This window comes from Chanodichthys erythropterus, chromosome 3, assembly GCF_024489055.1.
Source record: "Chanodichthys erythropterus isolate Z2021 chromosome 3, ASM2448905v1, whole genome shotgun sequence".
NCBI classification, from domain to species: Eukaryota; Metazoa; Chordata; class Actinopteri; order Cypriniformes; family Xenocyprididae; genus Chanodichthys; species Chanodichthys erythropterus.
The window spans coordinates 37,035,712-37,049,850 of record NC_090223.1 but is presented as its reverse complement, the minus strand read 5'-3'; positions in this window follow the sequence as shown (position 1 = coordinate 37,049,850).

Here is a 14,139-nt window from a genome sequence, read left to right as displayed (position 1 = left end):
AAATGTAAGGAAAATTTTATACTGTCTGCAGGGGAAAATATTTACATACCATAATGCCTATGTTGTTTGTCTAAATAAGTGTCTAAGTGTCTATCCTGTCTGCCTGCTTGTTATCGTTCCTGCCTGTTTCTTGTTTTTGACCCGTTGCTGCCTGTCCTGATCTTTGCCTGTCCCTTGACTACGACTCTGCCTGTTCCTCACTGTTCCTGTTTGTTCCTGTTTTGACCCTGCCTGTACGACCACTCTCATTTGTAAATAAATGCTGCACTTGGATCTCCCGCCTGAGTCTCCATTCATAACAGAAGACTTCGCCAACTACGATCCAGCAGCTTCTACGAGTGTGTCCAGCCTCAGCATGGACCCAGCCATATGTCTTGTCAGCCTTCATCAAGGTAACTGTACCCTGGAGGCACATATTCAAAAGTTTCTGGATATAGCCCACCTATCTGATCTACCTGACTGTGCCCTCATTGACTTTTTTATTCATGGATTAAACGAACCACTTAAGGACTATGTATTCACCAATGGTCCACGAGGGTCGTTCGTGGAGTTCTTGGACTTTGCCCTGCTCACAGCTGGTTCAACTTTTACTGTGGGGGTCGCGGAGGAACGCGACACCACGCTGAACCACATAATGGCGGCTGCTACAGACCGCGCACACAAAATGGCGGATGCTACAACACCCCATCACGCCTTCGCTGATCGCCCAGAGTCACGTCCGCCGATCGCCCAGAGTCACGTCACGTCTCCGCCGATCGCCCAGTGTCACGTCACGTCTCCGCCGATCGCCCAGAGTCACGTCACGTCTCCGCCGATCGCCCAGAGTCACTTCACGTCTCCGCCGATCGCCCAGAGTCACGTCCGCCGATCGCCCAGAGTCACGTCACGTCTCCGCCGATCGCCCAGAGTCACGTCACGTCTCCGCCGATCGCCCAGAGTCACGTCACGTCTCCGCCGATCGCCAAGAGCCACGTCATGTCTCTGGATCTGTCCAAGGGTTTAGAGGACTACGTTCCAGTGTGACTGATCCACCGCTGATTTCAGCACGAGCGGCTGGCATTCCTAAGCCTCCGCAGGCCGCTTCGCTCTACAGCCCGGCGGTCGCTTCGCTCTCCAGCCCGGCAGTCGCTTCGCTCTCAAGCCCACCGACCGCTACGCTCTCAAGCCCGTTGGCCGCTTCGCACTCAAGCGCGACGGCCGCTTCGCTCTCAAGTCTGCCGGCCGCTTCGCTCTCAAGCCCGGTGGCCACTTCGTACTCAAGTTTGTCGGACGCTTTGCACGCAAGTTCGCCTGCTGCAACGCTCTCAAGCTCGCCGGCTGCAACGCTCTCAAGCTCGCCGGTTGCCATGGACTCAAGCGCCCTGGATGCTTTGCCAGTGCCCACGGCCAAGATGGCCACCCCCTCGGAGCTTAAGGATATAGGGAGCGTTCCAGCCATTGAATCTGCTCCAGAGACCGCTCCAGTCGGTGAACCATCGTCTCACTCTCGGAGGAAGAGGAGGAGGAGGAAGAAGAAGGCGTCCTCCTCTCCTCAAGACACAGACGCCCTTCAAGAGGCCGCTGTGGGCCTGGAGACCATTCCAGAGGTCTCTCCTACTCCGCCCAAGCGCTTTGCCCTGCCGGCGCCGCCCGACCACTTTGCTCTGCCAGCACCACCCAAACGCCTTGCCCTGCCGGCGTCATCCGAACTCCTTGTCCACGAACCTGCTACGGGCCCCACTGAAATCCCCAAGAACTTTTTTTTGGGGGGGGGGAACTTGTGGGTGGGGAACTTGTGGGTGGGGACCCTGCTCAACCATGGCCGTTAAGGACCCCTGAACTGCTATGGCCATCTATGGACTCTGACCCGCTGGGGTCACCTATAAACTCTGACCCACTGGGGTCACCTATGGACTCTGACCCGCTGGGGTCACCTATGGACTCTGACCCGCTGGGGTCACTTATGGACTGCCGTGGCCGCTTGAGCCACCTGACCTGCCGTGGTTACCCAAACCACCTGACCTGCTGTGGCTGCCCGAGCCACCTGACCCGCCTGATCTGCCGTGGTTGCTCAAGTCACCTGACCTGCTGAGGTTACCCAAGCCACCTAATCTGCCGTGGCTGCCCGAGCCACCTGACCTGCCGTGGTTGCCCGAACCACCTGTCCTGCTGTGGCCACCCGAGCCACATGACCCTCCGTGGCTGCCCATGGCTCCTGACCCTTCATGGCTGCCCGAGTGCATGGACCTGCATTGGGGACCCTGTTATTGTCTGCATGCAGGTCCCCAATGCACCCACCCCCCCTCCCTAGCTGTTCCTTTCACGCCGCGAGGACGCGCCTTCCGGAAGGGGGGCGTTATGTAATGATCACCATTTGTTCCTGCTCACTCCGGACTCCATTTCCCATAATCCTCCCTTGCCTATCACATGCACTCACTCCACCAATCACCTGCGGCCACATACAGCCTAGCACTCCACACTGATCACCACACCCAGCTGCACATCATTACCAGGACTATAAAGGACTTTCACACACACCACCTCACCGCGAAGTCTTGATTACCTTTGTGTCATTTCTGAGCGTTTCTATCCTGTCTGCCTGCTTGTTATCGTTCCTGCCTGTTTCTTGTTTTTGACCCGTTGCTGCCTGTCCTGATCTTTGCCTGTCCCTTGACTACGACTCTGCTTGTTCCTCACTGTTCCTGTTTGTTCCTGTTTTGACCCTGCCTGTACGACCACTCTCATTTGTAAATAAATGCTGCACTTGGATCTCCCGCCTGAGTCTCCATTCATAACAGTACTACATAATAAACTGTAATGATTACTTTAAAAAGTTTAGTAGTATTATAGCAGATCTGTGATATTACCTATTGTAATTACTTTTGTAATGGTCATGTTTTTGTGCTTTTGAATTTTACTTACTTTTCTCAAGCCTTGGTGTGCAATCTGGGGTAATTTTCCGAACAGGATTACACTTACAGTGAAGTGGTTTAGAATGAACAGTCTCTTTGTGCTTTCACATTTATTCATAAAGGCATGCATATAGTATTTTATTATCTGGAAAACATTAAACAGTTTAATATTTCTATGTTTAGTACTGAAAACCTTTTAATTTTAAAATAAGTCATTGATCGTTGAACAGATTTTGTACTAACCTCTCCATTCAAAAGATTGTGAGGCTTCAATGTAAGAAAGTCTTTGTGTCTAACAGACATCCTAGCCTTGTTGTTTGCATTTTTTTGGACAGCAACAACCACTTCACAGCCTCTCTTTTCCCACAATTCTTCTGTCTATAATTACAAAGTCAAGATAAGCCATGATTTTATATGAAATACAATATTGTAATGTACTATTTCAAACTAATATAATCATTATATTGTATTGGAAATTGTACATACTTGCTCTTGTACATTTTGTGGTGTTGTCTCCAAAGTAGCTGCAACATCCTTGCCAATGTTGGTCATGGAGGACAAGTCTACTTCCTCACTGCTGGACACTGCATGGATTTTGTTCCACTTCGTTTTGATGTATTGACAATGTCGAGAATTTTAGGCCTCCCTGGCTGCTTCTTTTTGGGAGCAGATGTATCCTCTTCAGGCTTTGAAACTGTAGGTTTCTCTTTTGTATCAGTTTCTGTGAACCCAGTTGCTTGTGTTGTTGTGGCATGACTTTTGGCCTTTTTTTAGGACCTGGTATCAGAATAGGGTATCAGAACAGGACCATGGGACAGAATAGAACTTGTAGTGTCCCACCTTTGAAGAACCAGTCTTTTCTTCTTTTTTGGCCCATGATTCCTCAGCAAATCTGATGTCCTTTAAATTCCGGGGTGTTTTTCAAAAGTTTCTGAGACAAGCCATGCTGCATTATATGTTCAATATATCTTCCCTGTAGTGAAGCATACATTTTGCGGACAAAGTTGCCCAGACGCAGTCTACGTGCCTTCTGTAGGATATGTTGCTTAACAATGGAAAACCATCCTTCTACATGGCAGTTTGTTTCTCATGTTTTGTGTTGTATTTGTTTTTCATCTTCAAATGATGTATCTTGGTCAGCTGAGTGCCTTTTTAGGTCATCCAACATGACTCCACTCCACATGCGAAAGATAGCCATGCATGTCTTGAAAAGTGTTTGAATAATTTGTGGACTGTAGTACAAGTTTTCCTCTGTAGACTCTCCATCTTCAGGGACTGCTGTGGTTGCCTCATCAAACACTCTTCTGAACACAGCTAAGAAGCAAGACCTTCCGACAACTGTCCTTGCCTGATCATCTATAGCAGCCACAGTGTTCACCTGGAATCTGTTTTCAGATATGTCTATGTCCAGGATGAAGCTCTGAATGAGTCCTTGAAGAGCCTTAACGCTCTTTTACAGAAGCAGTATTACTCCTTGTATAAAGGACAATGCAAAGAGCCCAAAATATCTCAATATTAATAATATCTGCTTCATCCAGAGTCTGGCTGTTTTGCAGTCTTGCAAATACATATATGACAAACTCCCTGTGTCCCTTGTCTTTCACATGCTTGCAAACGGCCTGGGCCACAGCCTTAAGCACATGGGCTGAACAAAGGTGTATGATGGTGAAGTTTTTGGTCACATTGTCCTTACCCTGGCAAATATCAAAACATCTGTCAAGATATGACAGAACACTCTCTCTGTTAAATGCCAGTAGAACAGCTTGAATAAGTGCCCAACTGTAGTCTGTTTCCACAAACCTGACTGTCAGTGTAGTGTACTTTGACAGGTTGTGCACAAACTGCATCAGCCAGAAAGAAACAGACGGCACTGTGTGGTCATCAGTCAGCATTTCAGCAATGGGCAAAGGTGGTGTGCCATGGCCCTGACCTGCCAAAATAAGGGCATAGTACAGAACTCTTTTTTTCTGTTGTTGTATTTTAGATACTACACTTCCAGTGGCATCCAAGTAGAGGGTTACTGGTGATTTCCTCATATGTGTGGCTAGGATAGAAATACCCTTTACAGTATACATATGGCAACAGAAAGGGTCCACTTGGAAGCTTTGGATGTAGCCGGGCAGATGTCTGAAATTGGTGTCACATGCTTTTATGATTTGCTGCATTAAATGCAACTATAACAAGACGTTGTCATGAAGAGAAGCTGTCTTTTTAACCTCGGAAGAAATTACTTTTAAAACATCTGTTTAGGGACCTTGTCAGATTTCCTGCCAAAATTTCTTCCACAGGAGTCCTCCTGAGCTTATTATAGTATACTTGGCTCACACCTTTATGGATGACTTTTGCAATTTTTCCCCTATGGACATTGGATGCCTGACGTTTTCGAGTTTCTTCTTTTAAATGGCAGATTTCTCCACGGCGATAAACAGTCATGGAAACCTTTCTCTGCATGCTTGCAGGTTTTCTCAAGAACAGTTGTGTGTATTATTATTTTAGCGACTAAACTCACCTGAAAGAAGTGAAAACAACAGTGAGAGACTGCTGTTTTTGCTGCTTGACAGTTGTTGTTTCTTCGTTTCCATGGCAACTCTGCGCCGCTCCAGTGTTTGAAAGCAGCGAATGTTCGGCGCGCACACGCATTAAAATACGTCACAGTCATGCAGCATTTACATAAATAAACATCTAGAATTAAAACATTACATAAAAAAAATCTCATTAATATTAAATCATGATTTTAAAACTCATTTTGTAGTTTTATGACCTGATCATAGGAGCAAAATAAAACCCCAGCATGTGATAGGAGGACAATTGTGGCACTTTTATAACTTCATAATAGAGTGCCCCAGGGATGACGCGTTTATGTAGGCAAAACCCGGAAGCAAGTTAGCATTTTAGGACTTCCGGTTTCAACGCCATAAAGTCTATGGGGGTGTGTCTCAATCAGTTCCCTAGCTCCCGAGCTCGTGAATCAGTATATCGTGTACACGAATTCGGGCACTGGTAAGGACAGTAAAAGATGCTGGTTCACTACACATTGGGACACTTATGACTCTATTTCCGGCGACGTGACAACGTCCTCATTGTACAACATCACTACTGGTATTTATGAACAACAACAGAGCTGATATTTTCTGATATTACTTGTAATGTTATTTAAAGTACATTATGATTAATTATTTGCTTACGTGCAACATTTCAGCCGTGAATAAATTATAAGTGTTAGCTAGATTATGTTCATTACCTGTCTAGCAATGTATGTTTATGCAGAAATATAATAAAATAACGCTTTGTATTTTTAAAAACATCTATCGCGTATCGTTATGTGTAGTGAGTTGGCTCACGTGATTCAAGTTTCGCGCTTCAGAACTTCCGTTAAGGGAGCATAGTGAGCATCGATGCTCCCTGGTTTTCACGGTGCATTGTGGGACATTTCAGGGAGCGAACGTTTCAGTGCCCTGGAAGGATTCTGCGATTGAGACAGCGCTTAAAATGACCGACTCCCTGACTACTGAACTAGGGAGCTGATTGAGACACAGGGTGGGTTTTTTGAATGGGTTTTTGCTAAATCGCCTGAAATAAGGACTGTGGTTAACAAAGCCTCTAAATATTTTCACGTTTTGATCTATGACATAAAACACACCAGTTATAACCCACTTGTGATTTTTTAAACTTTTACTGCGTCTTCAAATCGGCGGATGCTAACAAATTGCTAAAAGGGACTACTTCCTTTGGCGGGGACTTTAGACGTCATCATTAAAAACGGGACATTTGGACAGCATTTCTCATGAAAAAGTGGATAAGTATTCATACACAGCGCAGATCATAATCAGTGTGCATGTTTTTAAATAGAGTTGTTTTCTAAATAAAGTTTGAGGACGCTTGGTGGTGGTGACGTTGATCTGCGACCATGGTGTGCTGGCTGTAGTCCGTTTATAGCCTACTGTTAGCCTTTTATATCTGACCACTTTATTTAGGCTTCAAAATCTATAAATGTTGTGTTAACTTGTAAAGATTATCTTGATAGACAAAACGTGTAAGTGTCATAACCCTTTGTTAAACACAGAGCTTATTTTCTGCGATTTTCCAAAAGTCTATGGGAAAAATGAATAGGCTTTCAGTCGAGGGAACCCGTGCGCCGCTAACTTCGGGGTTGGCCTACAAAAACGCGTCATCCCTGGCCTGGGGCACTTTATTGTATAACTTAAACTTTTATAACTTATTTATTGTTGTTTTTACAAACATTTAACCACATTATTTTATTTAAAAGCGTGCTCATAGGCAGTTTTTATACCAAGCTTTTGATATAGATATTAGTCAGTCTCAATATTTTTTATTCAGTGCTTTCATATTCTTTTTAACTGCAAAGATAATATAAAATAAATACACACTTATCAAAAAAGATGTCCTGTAAGCGCTCAGTAGAAACTGGACGGACTTTGCCACTGTATACCAACGGTGGTCCAACAGCGGCAAACCACTGGTGGCGTGCCACCCAAAAAACGCTGGCAGACCGACGGCCTTTTCAGATTGGTCGGCGTGCCGATGGTGTGCCGACGGTGGTCCGACCGTGTTTAGCCACTGACTTTGTGCCGCCCAAAAAATGCTGGCGGACCGCCAGGTCATTGTTAGCTGGGTAACCAACGTCATCCAAATAGACTGCGCAGCCGTCTAAACCTGAAACCACACGGTTCATTAACCTCTGAAAGGTCGCCGGCACGTTTCGTAACCCGAAACTCATGACAGAATAGGAGTATAACCCAGAAGAAGTTATGAACGCAGTTCTTGTGCCCGCGGTGTTAAATGCACCTGCCAGTATCCTTTAAGTAGGCTAAATCGAATTTACTGACATACCTTGCAGAACCCACTTGATCGACGCAGTCCTCCATCCTCGGGAGGGGAAAAGCATAGACATATAATAAACACTAGACGCCCTATTGGCCGCTTTGGACTGTTGCTGCGATACGTCAACGAGTCCGCCATATTGTGCGGGGCAAGACTGCGCTCTTCACAAACACAAGTAAACGGACGAGCTGCGGTTTTTCTGGATAAAAACAAAAGTAACGTTTACATGTATCAACCAATTTCAGTGGTTTATAATGTACGTGGTGTACAAAAAGTTCTAGTTACTTAAGATCTATATAGTTAGACATATAAAATATTTAAATAAGAAAGTCAAAGTTCAGACTTGTCATGTATTTGGCTGCTTTATTATTGCATAAGAATTGTAAAGACGTCCATACTGGGATATAATTTAATTTTCACATTAAATGAAATAATGTTTTCTTATTGTGAAGAGGGGATTTTCTGTCTTTAACGCAATTTTAGCTTTTCTTGAGCTTAGAATTGACCACCATTGATAAAATTAAACAAATCATCAAATACAAATCACACAGGCTGCTTTCTGTATTTTTACAGCACTAAAATGATACTGATATATTACAGATAGTTACTGCAAAAACATACAACAACAAAGATAACTGATGGATCCTTTATGGTAATACATATGATATGGTACAACTACAGTTCAAATGCAAATAGTAAATATGATATTAAGTGAGAATAGTGAATAGTTATAGCCTACAGCAAATAAAATAGTAATGAATAGAACATTTATATAATAGTATAAGTACAATAATATAATATAATAATATATAATCTCAAATGGTATAATAATAATAGTATTGATATAATAATAATAATAATCGCAAATACAATGTAATATCAATTGCAGAATAATATAGACAATAATAAAAATAGTAAATTAAATAGTTACTGGTACAATAATAATATAGTATTGGTATAATAATAATAACAAAATGCTATATATTTTCCATCAGTCTCTTGGAAATGGTGAGGACAGTGAACTGACAGGCTCTCCTCAGCTTTCCTCAAGGCTTGCGTAACGTTAGCCCTGGGTGCAACGGGCTGAAAAGGAAATAAAAATATAAACAAATCATCATTTAATGGCAAACTGTGTATGAGTATAGTCGGGATTTTGTATATGAGTCGGGAAAATTTCCTTCTAGCTACTTCCCACTGTCTCCTTAACTTGTTGTCTTTGTGAAACCGGTGAAACCTTAAATGTGTGAAAAGCTAGCCAACTAACTAACATTACAGTAAGATTAACAAAATATCAGTCACCTAGCCGTAACGAGTACTTGTCATAAAAGTTGGTTTTATAAAATAGAGATGCATATTTTAACTTTAGGAAATGTTGTTGATAAAATAACATATAAGCTAAAACTATATTAGAAATCATGTAAACTCATGTCTCAACTTTCACAGCTAACTAGAGTGACATCCAGGGGCGGTTTCTTCATTAGGGCAATAGGGCAACGCACCACCAAAGTGAGAAAGGGACGAATTTTTTAAACACAACCAAAGTTACGCTAGCTGTCACTGCTAGGCTGTGTGTTCCGCTTCTGGATATAGTCCAATCAGCATCGAGTCACGCTCTGTGGAGTACCGCCTCTTTTTGGGCAATTTCAGTCTGGCCGAGATTTGCCCCGACTACTCCCATAGACTTCCATTCAAAGAACTTTTTTTTTGAACTGCAGGCACTGCAATGCAATCTCTATGGGTTCCGGGAGGGCTCGCACTAACGTGCTTTCGTCATCATACGTAACCTTAACTTGTGTAGCGATTGGTGAAAACAAACATACCTCCATTAATATTTTTCTTTAAGAAGAAGTGACATCCAATAATTTTCTCAGTCCATTATTTACATTTCACAGATATATTCTCCATCTGCAAATGTTAGAAAGTCGAGAAAATATTTCCATTTTGCAGTCAGGCGTGGACGAGTCTTCAGCAAGCACAAACTTCCGTGAACGAGCGCCGCCGCGCGCATGCGCGCCAAACAGACGGAGTTCAATCTGAGTAAAATACATTTTGCTAAAAATATTTGTAGTTGAAAATGTGTTTTTGTTGGCGAACATAATTATGCCATATGTACAATTTCGAAAATACAACTAAGTGTATTTGTACTATAGCAGTAACTGTGTAAAGTGACTGTTGTAGGGTATTCAAAATAATAATAATTGTTCTGTTCTTTTGTTTTTATTTATTTTAATTTTTTAGTTGAATGTATTTAACTTCTGCTTTAAAAAACATTTTGATTTTACATTGTAAAGTTACAATTTTAGAATATAGCCTAGGCCTAATGTTATTTGATCCATACTACACAGTTCATGTTTGTTTTTATAGCCTTCAATATGAACATTGTAGCTGACGCTGATGGGTCAGCTGTGGGTTATGTATGACTTTATTAATTTTTTCAAAAGGTTGTTTACTCTTTATGATTTGGTAATTATGTATTTCACTTATGTATTGTACTTTATAATTATGTATTGTATTTTATTATTGTTAAATTCGGTTGTCTACCAGCTGAATGTGTCATGTGACTCTTCCTGATTTATTTCACCTGGAAGTATTGGCGCCAATAGTAAGGCGATGCATGAATTCAGATAAGCATGTTAGTGCTCCTGACTATTCTACTGCTGGTTACCAGGCATACACGGTAAAAAATTATATTTTGTATATTCTTTATTTGATTTGTGGTTTAGTGGTGTTATGTGTAAGACTGTGTCTGTTGTTTTTGTTTGTGTCTAGTTTTCACGGTGTTCCATAACAAATAAAACGCATGGACATCAGTACTTTGGAATCGTGGACTGTTTAATAACCAGCCAGTAGTTACAGTGAAAACGTGGCCTATCCACCTTACCGAAGTTAGCTTCGATCCTTCGGCTTCAGTGTGCGGCCTGCCACTTCTGGGTCTCTGTGCACGGGCTGACTACCTCCTGTGACGAACTGTTACAGATTTCAGCGTTCTGTTTGGCGATTGCCTCCCGTGGTGGACTGTTACAGATTTCAGCGTTCCGTTTGGCGATTGCCTCCCGTGGTGGACTGTTACAGATTTCAGCGTTCCGTTTGGCGATTGCCTCCCGTGGTGGACTGTTACAGAATTCAGTGTGCAAATTCTACTGCCGGTGGAGGATCTTCTTACACAGCCTTGATCCATTTGTTCATCCCCAGGTCAGACTGTGCAATATTTAAAAGCTATCTTTGGTAAATGATGGATGGTTTTACAAGTTAAAATGAAATGGTTATAAGATATAGGTGCCCAGGACTATAGAATAAATAAATGAATACATGTCTTGGTGTTAACTGGTAGTAGTTTAATATGATATATTTTATGATTATTCATTTATGTATCAATTTTCATGTTTGTTAAGGAAACGTTTAATGAGTGTTAAGGGCATTGATCTAAGTGTGGATAATCAGTCTAAGAGTGTTTTACTGTTAACTACTGCCATTTTATTACTAATTTTGTACTAATTGTTAAAGTGCAAATTCTGAAAAGTGAAAATGTCAGTTCAGGGTGATCTAGCTGAGCAAAATGATTCTCTATTACAAGAGCAAGCTGTTTTAATTGTTGGGTTTGATACACCAGAGAATGAGATGATAGAGGGTGTTGTGAAAGATCGCCATGCATCATGTACAACATGCACAGAGAAATCTGAGGCAAGGTTTAAAGAGCTTAACTCTGATTTGTTGAAAACAAATGAAATTAGAAAATCCTCTCGTGATAAACGTTTAACACCAAAGATGCAGGAGTTAAAAGAGAAAGAACTGGCTCAAAAGGAAAAGAAGTTTAAATCTGCATATGAAAATTGGAAGATTCAAGTCAGATGTTAGTTCAAAATTAAAATATGAGTGCTCTGAAAGTGAATTGTGTGACATGATGGATGGGGTTGAAAAGCAAGAGTTGGAATTGAGAGAGTTGTATGATAACATGTGACTCCAAGCAGCACCAAGCCAAGAAATTAGGAGGAAAATTGATGCATGTTCAGCTGTAACGGCAGACTTGGTGAAATTAACGAGGGTACGCTTGGTGGAAGATGGCATGGAGTTTGACGCTGAGGCTGAGAGAGCAAGATTACGCATGCTGCTGGACTGTGAGTATGCTAGGTCCATATATGGATCCACCGTTTCTAGAGCCACAGTTATTAGTAATCATTCTAAACCCCCATCAGAGTCTGCAAGCATTTCAGCGAAAAGAGCAGAGACTGCTGCATTGTTGGCTGCAAAGAAAGCTGAAGTAGAAATGGAGGCTGACATTGATGCACAAAGACCGCAACTGAAGAAGCTTGAAAATCGCAGAGATATTGAAGTTATGGAAGCGAGGCTTCGAGTGTATACTGAGGAGGAATCAAGAGTGAAAAGTCAGCAGTGTGGATCAGCATGCAGTGATATGAGCATCCCTAGACCATTTGTTTCTAACACATCATGTTTGAACCAGCAAGTTACAAAAAGTGAAGTATCCTTAGTACAAACGATACAAGGGTCAATGGCCCTATCTCGACTTCCTACTCCAGAACCCTTTGTATTCTCTGGTGATCCATTGAAGTTTTTAGAGTGGAGCACAACCTTTAAGGCTCTTATAGAAGGACGCTGCTCAAGTCCAGCAGATAGGCTGTTCTATTTACAGAAGTATATTGATGGTGAAGCAAGATCAGCTCTGGAAGGTAGCTTCTATAGGAAAGATGAACAGGCCTATCAACAAGCATGGGAGAAGTTGAATGCCAGATATGGTCACTCTTTTGTAGTGCAACGTGCCTTCAGAGAGAAACTTAATAGGTGGCCCAAGATTGGGGCGTCAGAGTATGTTAAGCTAAGAGAGTTTACTGACTTTCTGCAATCATGTAGTGACGCTATGCCGCACATTAAAGGTCTTCAGGTGCTGAATGATTGTGAGGAGAATCAGAGGATACTAACCAAGCTTCCAAACTGGGTGACGAGCAGGTGGAACCGTTATGTCACAGAACAGCTAGACCAAGATAAGGATTATCCAAGCTTTAGTGAGTTTGCTTCATTTGCCTCAAAGGAAGCACGCATAGCGTGCAATCCTGTGTCATCATTGCATGCATTAAAGATGTTTGAAGAGAAGCCACCTAAGGAGATAAAGCGTTCAAAAGCAAACACATTGGCAACTACTGCAGAGGCTTTAGATGCAGCATGTGCTACGGCCCAATTCAGTAATATTATTGAACCGAAGATTACATTGGGTAGCACGAATTCAGTTAAATGTGTGTACTGTGATGAAAGTCATTTTATCCATAAATGTCAAAAACTGATGGAGAGAACTGCGGAGGAAAAGAGAAAGTTTGTTCTGGAGAATAAGTTGTGCTTTGCATGCTTGAGAAAGGGACATGGCTCTAAAGACTGCAGAAATAGGGCTGTGTGTGCTGTATGCAAGAAGCGCCATCCAACCCTATTGCATGAAGACCGTCAACCAGAAGACCAGTCACCTATACAGAGAGCCTTGCAGGCTGAAGAGAATACATCTATATCATGCTGTGTGAATGGGGGAGAAGGCGGTATAACGTCTATGATTGTTCCAGTATGGGTGTCTTCATCTAACTCAGAGACTGAATTCTGTGTATATGCCTTATTAGACACTCAAAGTAGTCACACATTCGTCAATCAGGAAGTGTGTGAAAGCTTGCAGGCATCAATGGAACCAGTAAAATTAAAACTTTCCACTATGATGGGAAAAGACTCCATTGTGGAGAGTCAGAGAGTAAGTGGACTTAGAGTTAGAGGATTTTCTTCAGACAGTCCTATCTGCCTGCCTCCCGTTTATACAAGGGACTTCATTCCCTTTGAACGCACACATATTCCCACCTGTGAAACTGCTATGAAGTGGAAACATCTACAAGTGATTGTTGATGAGATGCCTGCACGGATGGATTGTGGAGTTGTTCTTTTGATTGGATATGATTGCTCTAGAGCACTGCAACCTCGACAGGTAATCACTGGCAGGGATGAAGAGCCTTATGCCATTAAGACTGAACTGGGCTGGAGCATCATAGGAGGAACACCACAGAGTGTGAGTTTCAAGGATGTTACTGGTTTATGCCATCGTATATCAGTCAAGGAGCTTCCCCCTGTGACACCTGCTGCTGTTCTTAAAGCACTTGAGTTGGATTTTGTGGATACTCAGTTAGGAGAAAAGAGCATATCACAGGACGATGTGCAGTTTCTGCAGGTCGTAAAGGAAGGTGTCCATCAGAATGACTGTGGGCATCTTGAGATGCCCCTTCCTTTTAAAACACGTCCCCATCTTCCAAATAATAAGAAACTTGCATTAGGACGGCTGAAGTACCTTAAGAGAAAAATGGATAAGGATCCGCAATTTAAACAAGATTATATGAAATTCATGGAAGGTGTCTTCAAGGATGGAGAT